Raw genomic sequence first — 17,167 nt, 5'->3', positions numbered from 1 at the left:
GTTACTTAGCCACAATTTTTAAATAATATGTGAAATAAAAATACGTATCAATAACAGGTATTATAGACCATTCTTAACACTGTAAAACTGTTTTCCTATTTTTGTCCCTAATGTAACTAGCTAGAGGGATCAAATGACCCATTTCTTGATTATATTTTATGCTTGATCTATTTTTTATTTGTGAAACATTTGCAATGCTTCCAAGATGAGAATACAAAACTGATTGAATTCAATAATTGTCTCAACAACAGCAGAAACCATCTTCTTATAGCAGTAAAACAGAGAGAAGAAATCATGGACAAGAAGCTTTCTTAAATGAACTATGCAATAATAGCTCCGAGGCACATAGTGTGAACATATTGAATGTTCTCACAGAAGTCTCCTGTCCAGCATGCAAAAGGCTTGGAAGTTTTCACTTTTCTCAACAAGTAGAAAGCTCATTTAACTTGAAGAAATTATCAGAAAAATTACATTGCAGAAAAAATTATGTACTGAAATTGGAGAGTCAGACAGGCAAGTAGAGAATCATGTTATTTCAGAATATCATGAACAGAGTATGTTAGAACATAGATGAACACCTGAAAGTTTTTCTGCGATGTCAGAACTTATCTGATGATAATGAATCCACAAAGTACATTGTTTTCAATGACAGCAATTTGTCTAATAATCCTACTTTTCTTGTTACTTTAGTTGAGGTAAACTGAGTAATTTATTCTAATCTTAATTACTAATATTAACTCTCATATTTTTATGTGATTTTAATCTACTCATGTACCTTACAGAGTCAATTCATTGTGCTATATTTATAGAGTAGGACTCTTCTTACTCTGAAAAATAAGTCAATACCAGTCTTGCTGCATGGGTTCTGTTGGACAGAGAATATTATTTTCGGATATACCTATTCAAAAGCATCCTCCATCTTTAAATGCAATCAAAAGCTTCTTACAAAATGGAGTTTCTCAGAAAAAGGGACATGTAACAGAGGTCAAAACCTGATTTCAACATTAGAGACAACATAAATAGAATCATGCTTAGGAGTGAAAGGTTAAGGAAACTTACCTGCTTAGCAAAATGCTGGAAGTTCCATGTAGACAAGTCTTAATGATAATGATGACCAGACCACATAGCTATGGAAGATTCTGCACAATTGAGTTTTATGTCTTTAGGTTTCTTATATTGTTCACAGCAGAAGTGGGTGAATGCTTCAATCAGGAGTAAATTCGGATAAGGAAAGAACATACCAGCATATAGTCATCCTTATATGTAATGCCTCAACAGCAACTGGTTTAAGAGTAAGCAGTCAAGGAAAGGGGATATCCAGTTACAGCCTAGTCCATGCTAATTATTCAAAAAGGGAATTTTTAAATTTTAATTCAGTAAGCCTTCTCATGTAGTGGAAGAGAAATACCTAGTTTCAGAACTATTGGTTTTCTATCTCATCTAAATGGGAAGTGGGAAATATGAGAGCATTTACAAGGTTCCTGGAGTGACTAAAATTAAGATTTAATTTCTAGGTTGCTAGATCAGGCATTGTCATGCATTGAGGCTATTGAAGATGTATCCTTCATTTGTAGTTGGCTTTGAAAATGGCTGCCCATTTGTCTTTGACCTTAATGGTGAAAGAAAATCACAATTACCCAACTTAACACTGAAATTACCATAGGAAATGATGGTTTGGGGGCTTCGATGAGGTTCATAGAGAGAAAGCTACTTCTTTCTACACACAAAAATGGCATCTACCTCAGTACTTGTGTAGAGCTATGGCATTCTGATCTGCTTTAAAGATTAATGGATATAATATTGCCTCCTTCCTTTAGAACTGAGATACCTATGAATGTCAATCACTTACCCAGGAGATGATTACTCAGTCAATTCACCTGAAGTCATGATAAGTGGATAGGGGAGTCCTTTTACCTTTAATGATTTAAGGTGATTATATTCTCAGAAGTCGCTCCCTTGGTGAAGCTTTTAGTTTTTTACATTCAAATCCAAAATAAGCATGACATTTTCTCTTCATTTACACAACCTCCTTCCTTTCAGCAGCTGTTCAGATTTAGAGCTGATTATTACTAATTTCTCAAATTCTACAAAATTTTGCCAAGTTTCCTTCAGACTCTCTTTATAAGAAGTATTTTATTAATGAGACCAAGACTCTGCAAGAAAAAACCAACTTCCTTAGTAGGACAGTCATTTACTTCGTTGTTGACTCCTCCTTTTATTAGCATATTACTAAAGGTTATCACAGCTCATCTTATCAGTATACCCAGTCTATCTCTATCAAAAGTAAAGTCGTAGATAAACTAAAATGGTATAAAGATGACATAAAGACAAATGATATGCCTCAGAAGTAGGCTCAAATACAATAAGAATGTTGAAAGCATTGTACCAAAAGTTGTAAAAGTGTGTTTCTCCATGATAAAGATTCTAAAGTAGAAAATATGCATGAGAATAGATCAGTGGTGAAAGAATTGAGCTAGAGAGTCCAAGAAAGAATATTTCTAAAATTCAACATATCAAAACCCACTAAAACTTCCATGAAGCATGTAATTGGTAAGTTTACCAGTAGTTTGTCTATGAGAAAATAAATAGGTCTTTCAAATTCAAGCAAAAGAAAAAAAATGGTCTGAGGGATAAAACAGATTTTGAAAGGATTATGAGATAACTATAAAATGTGTAATATTATCAGAATTAACATTCTATGAGGAGGTAAAAGGAAAGGAAACTGCAAATATATTTGATGATGAAATTAAAGGTTTCCAACAGTTCATGTCTAAAACTAAGTAAAGGTATCCAGGAAGTTCAAGAACACTGGTAAAAAAATTTGATAAATACCAACAAAAATTAAAAAAAAATTCATCTAGACAAAGTATAGTGTATCATAGTGTATCATGTCATTAATATGATATGGTATACCATAGTACATGAAAATCAAAGCAAAACAAATATTCAAGGGAAGCATAAATAGGAAAAACCTGAATCTGGATGAGAAAGGGAAGAAAATCCTGTAATTATTACATTTATACTTCTCAGGGAAAAAAACTAACAATGTAGTCCATATCCTATAAAATTATGATTCAAGCTAGAAAGGCATAATGAGAATATACCATGTAAAGGAATATTTCCAGCCACAAAGAATACGAAGTTAAGTTCTTTTCAGGGAAGTGGATCCAACTGGAGGGAAACGGGAAAAAGTGATGCTGGGGAGATAGGAATGGAATGGAAAGGAAGGGGTAAGTTCTGGATTAGACACAAATACATTATATGCAACTATAAAAACCAGAAACAATAAAAACATACCAAAATACCCTAGTAAACATGTTCTAGTAAACATAAGCCAGACAATAAAAACTATATATTTCTGTATTTATTTTAAAAAGACATAATGATTGATACTTATATCAGCTTTTCTCATTATTTCCTAAATTTGGAAGGAACCAGTATACCCATTAACAGGTAGAATGATAAATGAAGTATGGTATATTCAAATATGAATGTATCATAAGTGATTCCAAAACTGCTGAAGAAACATGAAGAAGTAGAAAATATTTGTTGAGTGAAGAAATAATCTAAGAGCCTATTTATTTTGTAATTCTAACTACCTGACATTTTGCAAAATTTCACTGTTTGATTGTGTTTATGAAGAAGGGCAGAGCACCGAGCCTTTCTTACAATGCCCAGCATAGTGGTTAAGTTTACAAGGTCAATTTTTCTTAGAAAGAAGACACAACTGACCATAGGTTGGGAAAAATTCATGTTAATTGGAGAGTTTTAGAATACAGCAAGCGAAGAGCCAATTTTTCCTGAAGCAAATGTAACACCCTTAAGAGACACCTATTGCTGTCTGCTGTATGTGACATAACATCTTTGTGACTGTTACATACATCCTTTGAGATGTACAAACAAAGCACTAACTTCTACAGGTCAAAAAGCGGGAAAAGGCTACCAAGCTGTCAACATGTCAGGCAGATAGCTAAGATTCCTAGGATTTTCTGGAACTCACTACTTGATGGTTCCAAGAATGTATTTCAAAAGTGTCTTCTTGATTTATGATTCTTTTTGTTCTGTGAGTATAAAATTTTATGGAACTGTTATGACACTGGAACACTGTGTTTGAGAAAAAACTTGAATCTGTGTTTCTAGGCCATTGTCATTCACACTTGGCTCCAGAATAAACTGTATGTGATCTGCTTTGGAGTGAGTTGTGCATTTGGCATTCAATGTGTACTATTTAATTTTTTTGTCAACTTTACACAATTCTAGACATACCTAGGAAGACAACTCAGTTTAGAAATTGCCTCCATTTACTGGCCTGTGACCATGTCTGTGAGACATAATTTATATTGTTAATTAATGTAAGAGGGCACAACCTTCTGTGGACAGTATCATTGCTAAGGATGTGGGTTTTAGCTATATAAGAAACGTAGCTGAGCATGCCAAGGGAACCAAGCCAATAATTTTGGAGAATTATGCTACGGTTTTTATTTTAGTTCCTGCATTCAGGTTCCTGACTTTGTTTCCTTTGATGATGAATTTTAATCTATAAGCCAAATAAACACTTTTCTTCTCAAAGTTGCTTTTGTCCGTGTTTTATCATAGCAACAGAAAAATAAACTAGGACAAAACATCATCACGTATCTGCAAAGCACTTAAGATATAAACTTAGTGAATATACGGAGAGTGATAATCATGTGTCAATGAGCATTGGACAAATATATCAAATGAATACTCATGGCTAAACAAAATGGCTAGGAATTTTGATTGTTGTAGATGGAGGTCTCATATTGATGTCAGTTATAGACATATAGTAAATTTCTCTCTTCCTCACAATGTTTATATAATTATAAAACTTTTCTAAATAACACTTTATTAAATGCATGTAAATAATTTTGAAACTCTTTATAAGAGTTATATAATTTAAATAATGTATTCACTGAGAAAATTAAAGTGTATTTGTTTATGAAAGTTAGTAAATCATCATAACTGGATTGTAAGAGACTTTTCCAACTTTCCTCATAGATGCTACTCTCATAGAGCATTATACGCCTTATGAAAAGTGATACAGCAGATCGTTGATTAAAAGTGTGTGCTAAGTTTAAATATGCCTGTGAGAACATTTAAATCTATGAATTGGGTTTTAAAGATACTATGGCATAGGTAAGTCTAACTGTTTGTATATATTAAAAATCCTGAAGGGAATATAGGATTGATTTGATAAGTATAGAATGAATGCCTTTTTTTTCAGGATACATACACAGTTAAGCTTTTAATAAAACATGGAAAAGAATAGGAGACTTCTGTGAAATAAGAACAAAAAATGAGTATGCAAAGATTATGTCGTGCTTTATTCTAAATATATAATATTGTTCTTAAAATTCAGTAAAAAATTATCCCTAAAATAAATTCTAAGGATTTTTCAGATGAAAGAGTTGTACACTGAAAGGGAATGATCACATTAATCATTTCTCCCAGAATGCACGTCTGCCAGCCACATCCCATCCAAAAGTCACTGAAAACTAATCGTGTACTGTAGAGAACCATTCCATTATATATTAAATGATGCTGCACTTCCAGATGCAACTTATTTTTAAAATAAGACTTAAATGATATTTGTATGTAAAGGAATATAGCAAGTTTAATAAAATGATCTACCTCACTAATGCTATGATTCTTTCTGGAAAATCACTAAACTTTGTTATACTGTGTACTTGTATGCACTTAGGTCTCCAGTTGCTAAAGTTATTGATTTCCTTATTGCAAATATCTTCACTGTTTGTAATACATTGATCTTTCCCTAACTAATGAAAGGAGGAATATTTGACTCTCTTTGTTCTATTTCTCTTTGCCTTAACTGGAATGCGGTTTGAAGGACTAGATTTCCTTATTAGCAAAAAGAGTCAATGTTTTCTGGGTCAACCATCTTTCATCGCTTCACTGCCTTTAAAGACAACCTCCCCGCCCCCATCACTCTTATTCATCCTGGTATTGCAGTATTGCCCTAGCTCCTAATCTCTTCTAATTCCATCTTTGAAAAATCTCTTTTCTCAGTTCCTGCTTCTCTCCACGTACTCTACAGTGCCCACCTAGCCAGTCTTCACCTTTTGTGACATCAAATTCAAAAGGCATGTCTGTGACTTTTTTCCTCCATGCATCAATACGAAGCCCACACGCGGTGCTGGCTATAAAGAGCTCAAAGTGAATTTATTTATGCCATTGTTCTGACAAAATAGTTCTGTTGCTAACAGGTCCCAGGGTATGCATATGTAATTCACACAGCTATTAAAAGAAAGAAACAAATGCTGGGTACTGAGCTGCAAGCAGAGAAATCAAATGCTAAACAGAGCAATAAAGGAGCTGAGTTTGGAAGTTGGCAGTGACAGCCAACACTGGCTGCTATTTAGAACACTAAGCATCTTTAAGAGTATAAAGCATTACTTAATTCCTAGGTAATAAAGAAGTTTTGCTGCCTGCCATCATTGCTATCTCATAAGGCAAGCAATTTATGGAGGAGATGAAATAAAGCAAAAAACAAGGCATGCTTTGTTTGTGCTAATAGTTTGCTTTTTTTCCTCCTGAGAATACATAATAAAGTAATGGTTTAATTGAAGAAATTCGTGTGATTATGGAAAATGTACTATGTATAATGTAAATGTACTAATGTATAAATGTATTTAGTTATCAGAAAAAAGAAAGACTTTACCTTTACAAGTCACTTTAAAAGTTATCTAAGATCACCAGAGGTTCAAATGGCCTAAGCCACAATGTAGAACAAATATGTTATCAACTTTCCCAGAAAATTCATTTCCAGCTAATATGGGTTAAATATGTCTCAGAGAAACTACTGAGCAATTTCAGATGAGGTGCAAATGGTTGCACTTCAAGAATAGCTGAATGACTTCGAAAGCAAATTCTAGTGCATGGAAATTGGATGTCTGTTGTCAGAAAGATCAGTCTCTGGGTCATTGGTTGTGTCCTGCAACATGGGAAATTACAGATCATTAACTCATCTACCCTGTAAATTCGATGCTCATGAGGGGGTAAAAAAGACTGAGAAAGCAAGCCAGTTGTAGTGGTACACCAGTATTCTCAACACACTGGAAGCTAAGGCAGGACTGTTGCTGTGTGTTGGGGCCTGTCTTGAACTACATATCAATACTCTGTCTTCAAAATATTGGAAAGAATGGAATTAGTTTGAACGTGTATTTGGCCATTAGCGTCCTAGGTGTTTTCGTTAGTTCACACATCAAATATCTTCAGAGAAGAGCTCCGTCTTTCCCACCCCTTTATCTCTAAATATTTTACCAAAAATAATGATTACTTTGCCATTTTGAAGAAACTGTTGCTAAATTAGAATTAAGCATTAATTTAACGTTTCCAAAACTTTCAGATGCAGCTAGCCAGGGAACATTTATTTAATTTAGATTTTGACAGATAATTTAAAGCTGTTTAATTGTGCCCTGGTTATCACCTTATATGACATCAGTGAGATAGAACTTACACACACACAGTTACATAATTTTATTGGGTACAGACTGGTAGCAAGGGGCAAAAGAACCTAGAATTTACTGTGTGCTGTTCCCTCAAATGTTACAAAAGCAACCTGCTTTCAAATAAAGATAACATTGATTTTTTTCTAATTCCCAAAGTAAATAATAGTCATAAAATACTGCAAATCTATTTACTCTACATAAAGGTATTTACAGTACAAATCTCAAACTCTTTATTAATTTATATAAGAAGCAATTCTTTATGAATAGCTGAGCCTTTTTTACGTTCCAACATCCAAATCCTTCAAACAAGCCACAAAGCTTCTGTAGTAAGCATGTGTAGGAGAATGCTTAAAATTAAGTCACCAATTTGCGATTCAAAGATAAAGTAGGAAGTGAAAATATTCACTCTACCCTGGTGCAGAATTATCTAACACAGCTAAAGCATAAACAAAATGCTAAACGAACCAGAAAAGGAAACTGAAGAAGAAAGCATGATTGAGCAAATGTTAGCTGAAGTAGATTTTAAATGATGGATCAAATTTACAAAGGTAGAGAAGAATTTACTCTAAATGCAAGAGACCAGGGAAATAAGAAACAGTCTCTTGTGTGTATGACTAGTATCAGAGTTCGCTACATGGAGAACAGATTTTTGCTCACCAAGTGTAGAAATGTATTATGGATTACATATTCATCCAGCATCCTTTTATTCTCAATTTATTTTAACCCATAGTATATTTTGAATTTTGATGAAATGCTGGATTTCTAGAAGGTTAAGCATTCGTAGTCACAAACATTTCAATTTTTGTTTATGGACATAGGCTTAAAGTACCTTTTTCTATTTTCCTTTGTAACTAGTGAGTCCACAAGAATTCTTCCAGCACTTTGCCTTCTAGCTGGGGGTCACCCTTAACAAGTTTATGAAGCCAAGGAAATATTGTTTCCAGGACTTTTTTCAATTTAAAGGATATGTTTGAAATTTTAATATAGAATGTACAAGCCATGTGAGACATAGTAATTTATCAGTGGTAACTCAGAGTAATTGACAGACAAGAGCCACTATAATTTTGCATTAAAAGCTTGAAATATTGGATAGAGAAGTGTCATTTAGTGTCATTTTTCTTTTCTAATTGATGTATGCAAAGACTGCATAGTACAAAGTTACCACCTCTTCTGTTAAGGCCAAAGTATGTTGCTGTAATTTTTTTAAAAAAATATCATATGTCACGCTTGTCAAATTTCTGATTTCTTATTGAAGGTAAAGATAGTGTTAGTGATGCGAAGCATGTCACAGTAGATATCTGTAAACTGTTCTTAAATCAAAAATACTGTCATCAGAAGGTTCTCTATACTGTTTAATTCTGAGAGCTTATTTTCTCAAGAGAGTATAACATGTAATTGTACTGCTCATCTCCAATAATTTCAACCTTTTTTTCATATTTTTGTTGTCATTCACTGATCTCAAGCATAAAACATTTGGATGTGTGTGTGTGTGTACGTGTGTGTGTGTCTGTATGTGTATCTTCAATCTTTCTCTTTTTTTATTAATCATTCTATTCATTTACATCTCAAATGATATCCTCCTTCCTGGTTATCCATCCATAAACCCCTCATCCCACATCTTCCCTCCCAAATTTCCCTTTGCCCTTATCAGGGTGCTCTCTCACCTCTGATTCTCTCCCGCCTTACCGCACCAGCATCCACCTACACTGGGGTGTCAAACTTCCACAAGACCTAGGGACTTCCCTCATATTGATGTCATACAAAGCCATTCTCTACTTCATATGTATCTGGAGTCATGGATCCCTCCCTGTAGACTTCTTGGCTGGTGGTCTAATCCCTGGGAGCACTGGGTGGTCTGACCAGCCAACATTGTTCTTCCTTTGGGGTTGCAATATGCTCAGCTCTTCCAGTCTTTCTGACAGCTCACAAACTGGGATCCCTTAGATCAGTTGTGTTGGCTCCAAGCACCTATGTCTGCATTGGTCAGTTGCTGGCTGAACCTTCCTAGCAACAGCCACACAAATTTCTTGTCAACAAGCACCACTTGGCAATAGCAACAGTGTCTGTGTGTGGTGTCTGCAGACAGTATGGATCCCCAGGTGGGGATCCTGGATGGTCCTTCCTTCAGTCTCTACTCCATTTTTGTCCCTGTCTTTCCTTTGGACAGGAACATTTCTTGGTTAAGACTTTGAGATAGGTTGGTGGCCCCATCTCTCAACTGAGAGCCATGCCTATCTACTAGAGGTGGTCTTTGCAGGTTCTATCTCCCATTCTATGTTCATTTCAACTAAAGTCATCCCCATTGAGTCCAATTTTCCGAGGAACCCCAAACTGATTTCCAGGGTGGTTATACTAGCTTGCAATCCCACCAGCAGTGAAAGAGTGTCCCTCTTTCTCCACATCCTTGCCAGCATCTGCTGTCACCTGCGTTATTGATCCTAGCAATTTTGATTGATATAAGGTGGAATCTTGGGTATGTTTTGATTTGCATTTCCCTGATTACTAAGGATGTTTAACATTTCTTTAGGTGCTTCTCAACCATTTGGTATTCCTTAGTTGAGAATTCTTTGTTTATCTCTACCTCATTTTAAATAGGGTTATTTGATTTTCTGGAGCCTAAAATCTTGATTTCTTTGTATATATTGGATATTAGCACTCTATTAGATGTAGGGTTGGTAAAGATTGCTTCTCAAGCTGTTGGTTGTTGTTTTGTCCTATTGAGAGTGTCCTTTGCCTTATAGAACATTTGTAATTTCATGAGGTCCCATTTGCAGATTGCAGATTGTTGATCTTAGAGCATAAGCCATTAGTGCTCTGTTCAGGAACTTTTCCCATGTGCCCATGTGTTTGAGGCTTTCCCCCACTTTCTCTTCTATTAGTTTTAGTGTATCTGGTTTTATGTGAAGTTCCTTGATCCACTTGAACTTGAGCTTTGTACAAGGAGATAGGAATGGATCAATTTGCAGTTTTCTACATGCTGACCTCCAGTTGAAACCACATCATTTGTTTAACATGTTTTCTTTTTTTTTCACTGGACAATTTTAGCTCCTTTGTCAAAGATCAAGTGACCATAGGTGTGTGGGTTTATTTTTGGGTTATCTTTAGGTGTCTGGTTTCATTTCCGGGTCTTTAATTTTATTACATAGATATACATGCCTGTCACCATACCAATACTATGCAGTTTTTAAAACTATTGTTCTGTAATACAGCTTGAGGTCAGTGATGGTGATTCTCCCAGGAGTTCTTTTATTGTTGAGAATAGTTTTCACTATCCTGGGATTTTTGTTATTCCAAAAGAATTTGAGTTCTTTCTAACTCTATGAAGAATTGAGTTGGAATTTTGATGTGGATTACACTGAATTTGTAGATTACTTTAGGTAATATGGTGATTTTTAATACATTAATCTTGCTGATCCATAAGCATGGGAGATTTTTCCATCTTCTAAGCTCTTCATCGATTTCTTTCTTCAGGAACTTGAAGTTCTTATACAGATCTTTCACTAGCTTTGTTAGAATCACACCAAAATATTTTTATATTATTTATGACTATTGTGAAGAGTGTTTCCCTAATTTCTTTATTAGCCCATTTATCTTTTGAATAAAGACTACTGATTTACTCAAGTTAATTTTATATTCAATCACTTTACTGAAGTTGTTTATCAGCTATAGGAGCTCTCAAAAGTCTATATTCAACAAAACTGGAAAATCTATATAAAATGCAGATTTTCTAGATAGATACAAGGTATCAAATTTAAAACAGGATCAGATAAACAATCCAAAGATTGCCATAACCCCTACGGAAATAGAAGCAGTCATTAGAAGTCTCCCAACCAAAACACTGCATGGCCAGATGATTTTAATGCAGAATTCTATCAGATCTTCAAAGAAGACCTAATATCAATACTTCTCAAACCATTCCACAAAATAGAAACAGAAGATACACTACACAATTCTTTGTATGAAGCCAGTTATGGTTATACCTAAACCAAAAAGGGACCCAACAAAGAAATAGAACTTCAGACCAATTTCCTTTATGAATATGAATGTAAAAATACTCAATAAAATTCTCACTGAATCTAAGAACACGTCAACCAATCATTCACCATGATCAATTAAGCTTCATCCCAGGAATGCAGGGATGGTTCAATATATGGAAATCTTTCAATGTAATCCACTATATAAACAAACTCAAAGAAAAAAATACACATGGTCATTTCATTAGATGCTAAAAAAGCCTTTGACAAAATACAACAACCCTTTATGTTAAAAGTATTGGAGAGATCATGGATTCAAAGTCCATATCTAAACATAACCAAACAAATATTTTATACAGAGAGAGAACAGTTGGGTAAAAAGTGATACATTCTTTTATCATCCAAACAATTACTTTTGGAAGGTATTATACCATATTTTCTGCCCATATATATTTTAAAAATTCCTTCCTATGTTTCTGAAATGTGGCTATTCTCTTCAAACTTTGATTATATTACTTCTACAGATTCCCACAAGTACAGAGTTTTAATAGAGCAGCAAGAAAAGTTTTCACCTTGTTTGCCCTCTAGCATGGCTAAAGCCTGACACAGGTGAGTGTCATACCATAGCATCCACCGCAAATAAAGAGCTACTAAAAGACTTCACCACTGTGTAGCTACCATCTCAGCATCTTGTGAGAAAGAAGAAATAGTCACGTGGTCAGGCATTTAGAGGTGGAAGAGGAGGAGCATTGCAGAATAAAGGAAATTGTTTTCTTCTGTCTTCCATTGGGTACTACAAATCACGGTGAGTGCTATAGTCAAGAAGGATACTTTGAAACGAGATGGTTTATAGACTCATGTAAATAACTCATGAATAAAAGAGGCATAATAGCTTCCCTCTATTCTGATCTGTTGGGTAGTTTGTACTTTTCATCTGTATTAGTCACTACTTTTGCTTTCCTTTAGCAACACACACAGAGAGGGAGGTATTCATGTTAGATATTGTCTACTCTAATTAATTAAATCTTCCAATTGAAGGCTTTTCCACCTTATTGCTTTTTTGGTTGTTTGTTTTTGTTTATTCTGTTAACTCTCAGCAATTAATGACTTATAGACATCTATTAAGAGTAACACTAAACATAGTCTTAGACATTAGCTTAATTTGAGAAGATAAGTCTTCACTATAAACTCATTGTTAGAGTCAGATGACGAAACTGTTGGAGAACCTAATTTAGTGGTTAGCTTTGGTTTTACTTTTGAACAAAAGATGGCTGGAAAGTATTGTGGAGAACATGAACTTTGAAGTCCATATAATGTTGATAAGATAATAGGTCTGCTACGTTTCATGAAAGTAGGATGTCAAATGTTTGGAATCTGTTGGAGTAAAGCCTCAAAAATTAAGGGTAAGGTAAAAATACCATCATCAGATATTATAGTAGTGCCCTGAGGAATCTATATGACTATGTTGTCAATAATATATTTATAATGGTATTATATAAGATTCTTAGTTTTAATTTATGAAATTAATATCATACTAGCATCAGAACAAATTGCATAAATTCTACTTGCTTGTAAGCATGTTACCAGAGACGAGAGTGTTGAAATTGAACCTGAAAATGATTTGTATAATAGTTACATGTAGTAGCAGCAAAGGCACCACCACAAACCTACTCACTACAGGTCAGCTTTCTTCTATAAGTTCAAGTCATGAACATAAGGTAACATAGTTATTGTTCTATAGAGGTTGAGATTGAGTCAGTGTTGTTCATTCTTTATTCTAATCTCTGCCTACATCATCTCTACTAATGAGCTCACTGTGACAAGCATTTTCTCTGTGACTACTGATTCCAGAGTAGTCTGGCTCTTGTCACTCAGTCATTCATATACAGACAACTCTAAATGAGTTAAGGTTAATAAATAAATGATAATCAGGAGGAATGGATGTATATGTATAAATTAAAGTACACTCTAGAAATGTTAATTTAACTTTAATAGAGTAAACCCTAATTTTACCCAATAATGCTGCATATAGTACATGGAAGTTAATTTAAAACATTGAAGTGTAGAAAAAACTTTTAGTTATAATTTATCTTAAGCAGGTTTTAGAAGGTGAAGTAATTATCAGGGTATGAACTTCACCATTTACAAATATTAGATGAATGTCTTTTTGCTAAATGCTTAACTTTTTATGTCTTAGTTTCCTACAATCTAAAAATTAGCATGAAAGCAACATATCTAAAAGTACTTAACATTAATGTAAATATATTTAATATTTACCATTGAGTGTGTATTCTCATGATTTATGGAACTAAATCTCTAATAATAGGACTGTCCCTGCTCTAAGTTACACACTCATTAAGGATACAGTAGTTAATAAAATGAAGTATAATAGCGCTTTGAAGTATTTTTACATATATTATTTTAACCACTAAATTAAGGTCCTTTCCATGTATACTTGTGTTTAAACCATTTTTACAGAGCACCACTAACTAAATGATACATGTAAGAGAGTTAAAAAAATTATTGACCTATGGAAGCTGCCCTGACAACCATAATGCCCAGCACTTCTTTTGTACATAAGAGATACACAGAAAATTAATATTATTCAAAGTGATTGACACAAGTAAGAAACAAAGGAGTAAAAATGAGAAAAATAGAATAGAGTATCAGAATTTTCATCTATGCTTACCTATAGACAAAATATATGTTCTGCTTCCAAGTACAATGTCCACTCTATATTTGTGTATAACTCCATCCTTACTTCATTCATCTTGCTTTCATGAAAATACAACAAATCTGTGAGAGACACAGAGGAGACAATCAGTCCTATAGGAAAATTAATATCTGTGAGTTCTTACATTAAAATATCAAAAGAACATAATTGTATGACAACACAAATCAGGAATTTTCAAAAATAAAACCGAAATTCAATCCAGAAGGTGAGAGCAAAGAGGATCTAGTATAAAGGAAGGGGAGGAGGAAATAGTGTAATTTAAACATACAATACATACATATATGTAAAGTGAAAAGTTAAAAATGATAGAGTACATATCTATAAAAATAAAAACAGAAATTAATGAAGCAGAAGTGTTGAGAACAATACAAGCTGCATGGAAGCTAAAAGTTGGTTCTTTGAGAAGATAAATCAGATCAACAGACTCTTGATCCAATTAACCAAAAGAAAGCAATTACTCAAATTAACCCAATCAAGAAGAATGAGAAAACACTCAGACGTCACAGAAATTCAGAATATGTTAAGCGAATACTTTGAACACCTATAAGATTAAATTGTATAATCCAAGAAGAATGGAAAAGTTTGCTAGATTCATCCAAACGTCCAAAGATAAGGCAAGAACAGGTTCACAACTTAAACAAAATAAGAATAGTACTTAGATCTGTGAAGAGACAGAACTCTCTGTGAAGAAACAATATCCATGTTTGGTAACTTATCTACACTAGAGTGTACTTTACCTTCCCCAAACAAAAACATGATGATAAATCTTTCCTATGTGTTCTTCCTGAGAGCTTATGTTTTTCTTTGTATGTGTACTCGGCAATAGCAACTTAGTCAAGTACAATCAAATCTTTGAATGTCTCAGGATCGAAGGAACCAACATATCGTTTATTATGTTGATATTTCAATCAGACATAGATGATTCATGTTTTTGATGTTGATATTGAGGATAGAGGTTGATAGTAATCTTGTAATTTTAATTTTAGCAAATGTTTCAACACAATAGCATACATGGACATGTAAAATAGTCTCTAAGCTAGTGGCAGGTTTACATGGCATTCAGGTTGCTTTTCCTTTTTAAATGGAGAGAGATTATTCATTCTTTTATTTGGTGGGAGCTGGCTTTCCTGAGGTGTTTGGTCCCCTTTTCTTTTCTCAGATTTATGAGCCTGGCAGGCTTTTCTGTCTATTGCTGAAAAGACTATTGTGCCTGTGTACACACCTTCCCAGCAAATAATTTATTTCAGACCTCCAAGAACATTCTTCTTTCAGCCTCAAAACAGGGATTTTTCATTTCAATCATCAGTCCCAATCTCAGCAGTGATTTCACAATGTCAGTATTCATCTTCAATAAAGGAAGAAAAAAATTATAGCTGAGGATGCTTTGATGTTGAAAAACAGAAAGGTGAGAGAAATCGTTCTCGATTTTATGCTACCATTTCCAATATTTTGTTCGTATTAGCTACAATCTTTTAAAACCTCATTTTTCTTTTCTTTTTCATTTCTGTCTCTTTTTTGTGACTTCAAAAATTATTTACAAATCAATAATCTACTAGCAAAACATTTAATTATTTCATTAACTGAAAGACAACATTATTTTAGATATAAAGAATAATCTTTTGCCTTGACTTCTGTCATATATGTCTAAAGATGTGACTTTAGTGAAAGAATAGTTGTTACAGATTTATTTATTTTCATTGCCTGAATCACTATGGCTGAGATATGTTTATAATCCCTGTGGATATTTATCAATTACAGAATAATCTTCTATATAGCCAATAATATGAATTGCTATGCCCTTTTAAGGGTAGATGAGACCAACTTTGATAATTTTATAGCTCAATTTTTTTAGGAACAGAGCAAATGTAGTTGGTTTTGACCTTTTAAGTCTTTTCATAAAATCACTCAAACAGGAAGATGATTCTTTAACCTCTCATTCTAAAAGGAAACCTGACTTTTAAAGAAATGACCAGAGAGAACTTGCCTATAATCCTTAACAATTTGAAAAAGGTACACATTTATCATTTGATTTGAAGGTCTCAGACTAAACCTGTGGTGCTGACATTTCAGTCAGTGGATATTACATTTTACTCTTCTTTCCTTGATAATACCTTTGTGTGTGTTAAAATAAACTACATGGGCACTAAGTGTCCGCAATGTTGAACAGGAAAGATGAACCTCATATATATCCATAGACAGAGAGCTTATACCCTAACTGTTTCTTTGTGCAGCATTAGGAAAAGCAGCTACACATCTTAGACATCAGGTAAAATATAGACACTTATTCAGAAATACTATATATTCTAAAATTTTAGATCAAAATAATAAATTGCCTATAAAATATAACTGCTCAAAAAGTTTATCCACCAGTTATAAAATTGATATATTATTCATCAAGGATTACTTATTAAGATGGCTTTGAAAAAGTCTCTTTTCTATATTAATATTTCTCAAGAGTGCTAATTGTTTACCAATAATGAAACTTCTTACAAGAACCTTCCTGGCTTTGGGGCTGGGAAAAGAGCTCAGCTGTTCAGAATGCTTATTGCTTTTCCCAAGGACACAATAAAATCAGTTCTCAGCATGCACATCAGGTAATTCACAAAAGCTTATAACTCCAGACACGAATATGACTCCTCTTCTGCTTCTATGGATACTCCCATAAACAACCACAGGTATGACGCCCTCTTCTGGATTCCACAGGTTCTTCCACATAGTTTACTTTCAGGTATATACGCTCTCTATTCACACGTATTAAATAAATAAATAAATAAATAAATAATATTGTCAATGAGTTAAGTATTCCTATTATATTAACTTCTGAGGTTAATTCAACATTTTAGAAAAAAGAGAGCAATAAGAGTAACTTAAAAAAAAAAAAAAAGCTGTCAGCATGGGAAGACCCAAGAATCCTTGAGATCACCTAACTTGTTAAAAAGCCAAGGATTGTAGGACCATGAAAGGCAGCCTGG

Source organism: Grammomys surdaster, unplaced genomic scaffold (assembly GCF_004785775.1).
Source record: "Grammomys surdaster isolate TR1022 unplaced genomic scaffold, NIH_TR_1.0 126679, whole genome shotgun sequence".
NCBI classification, from domain to species: Eukaryota; Metazoa; Chordata; class Mammalia; order Rodentia; family Muridae; genus Grammomys; species Grammomys surdaster.
The sequence above is the reverse complement of the archived record's forward strand: the minus strand, read 5'-3'. Positions refer to the sequence as shown.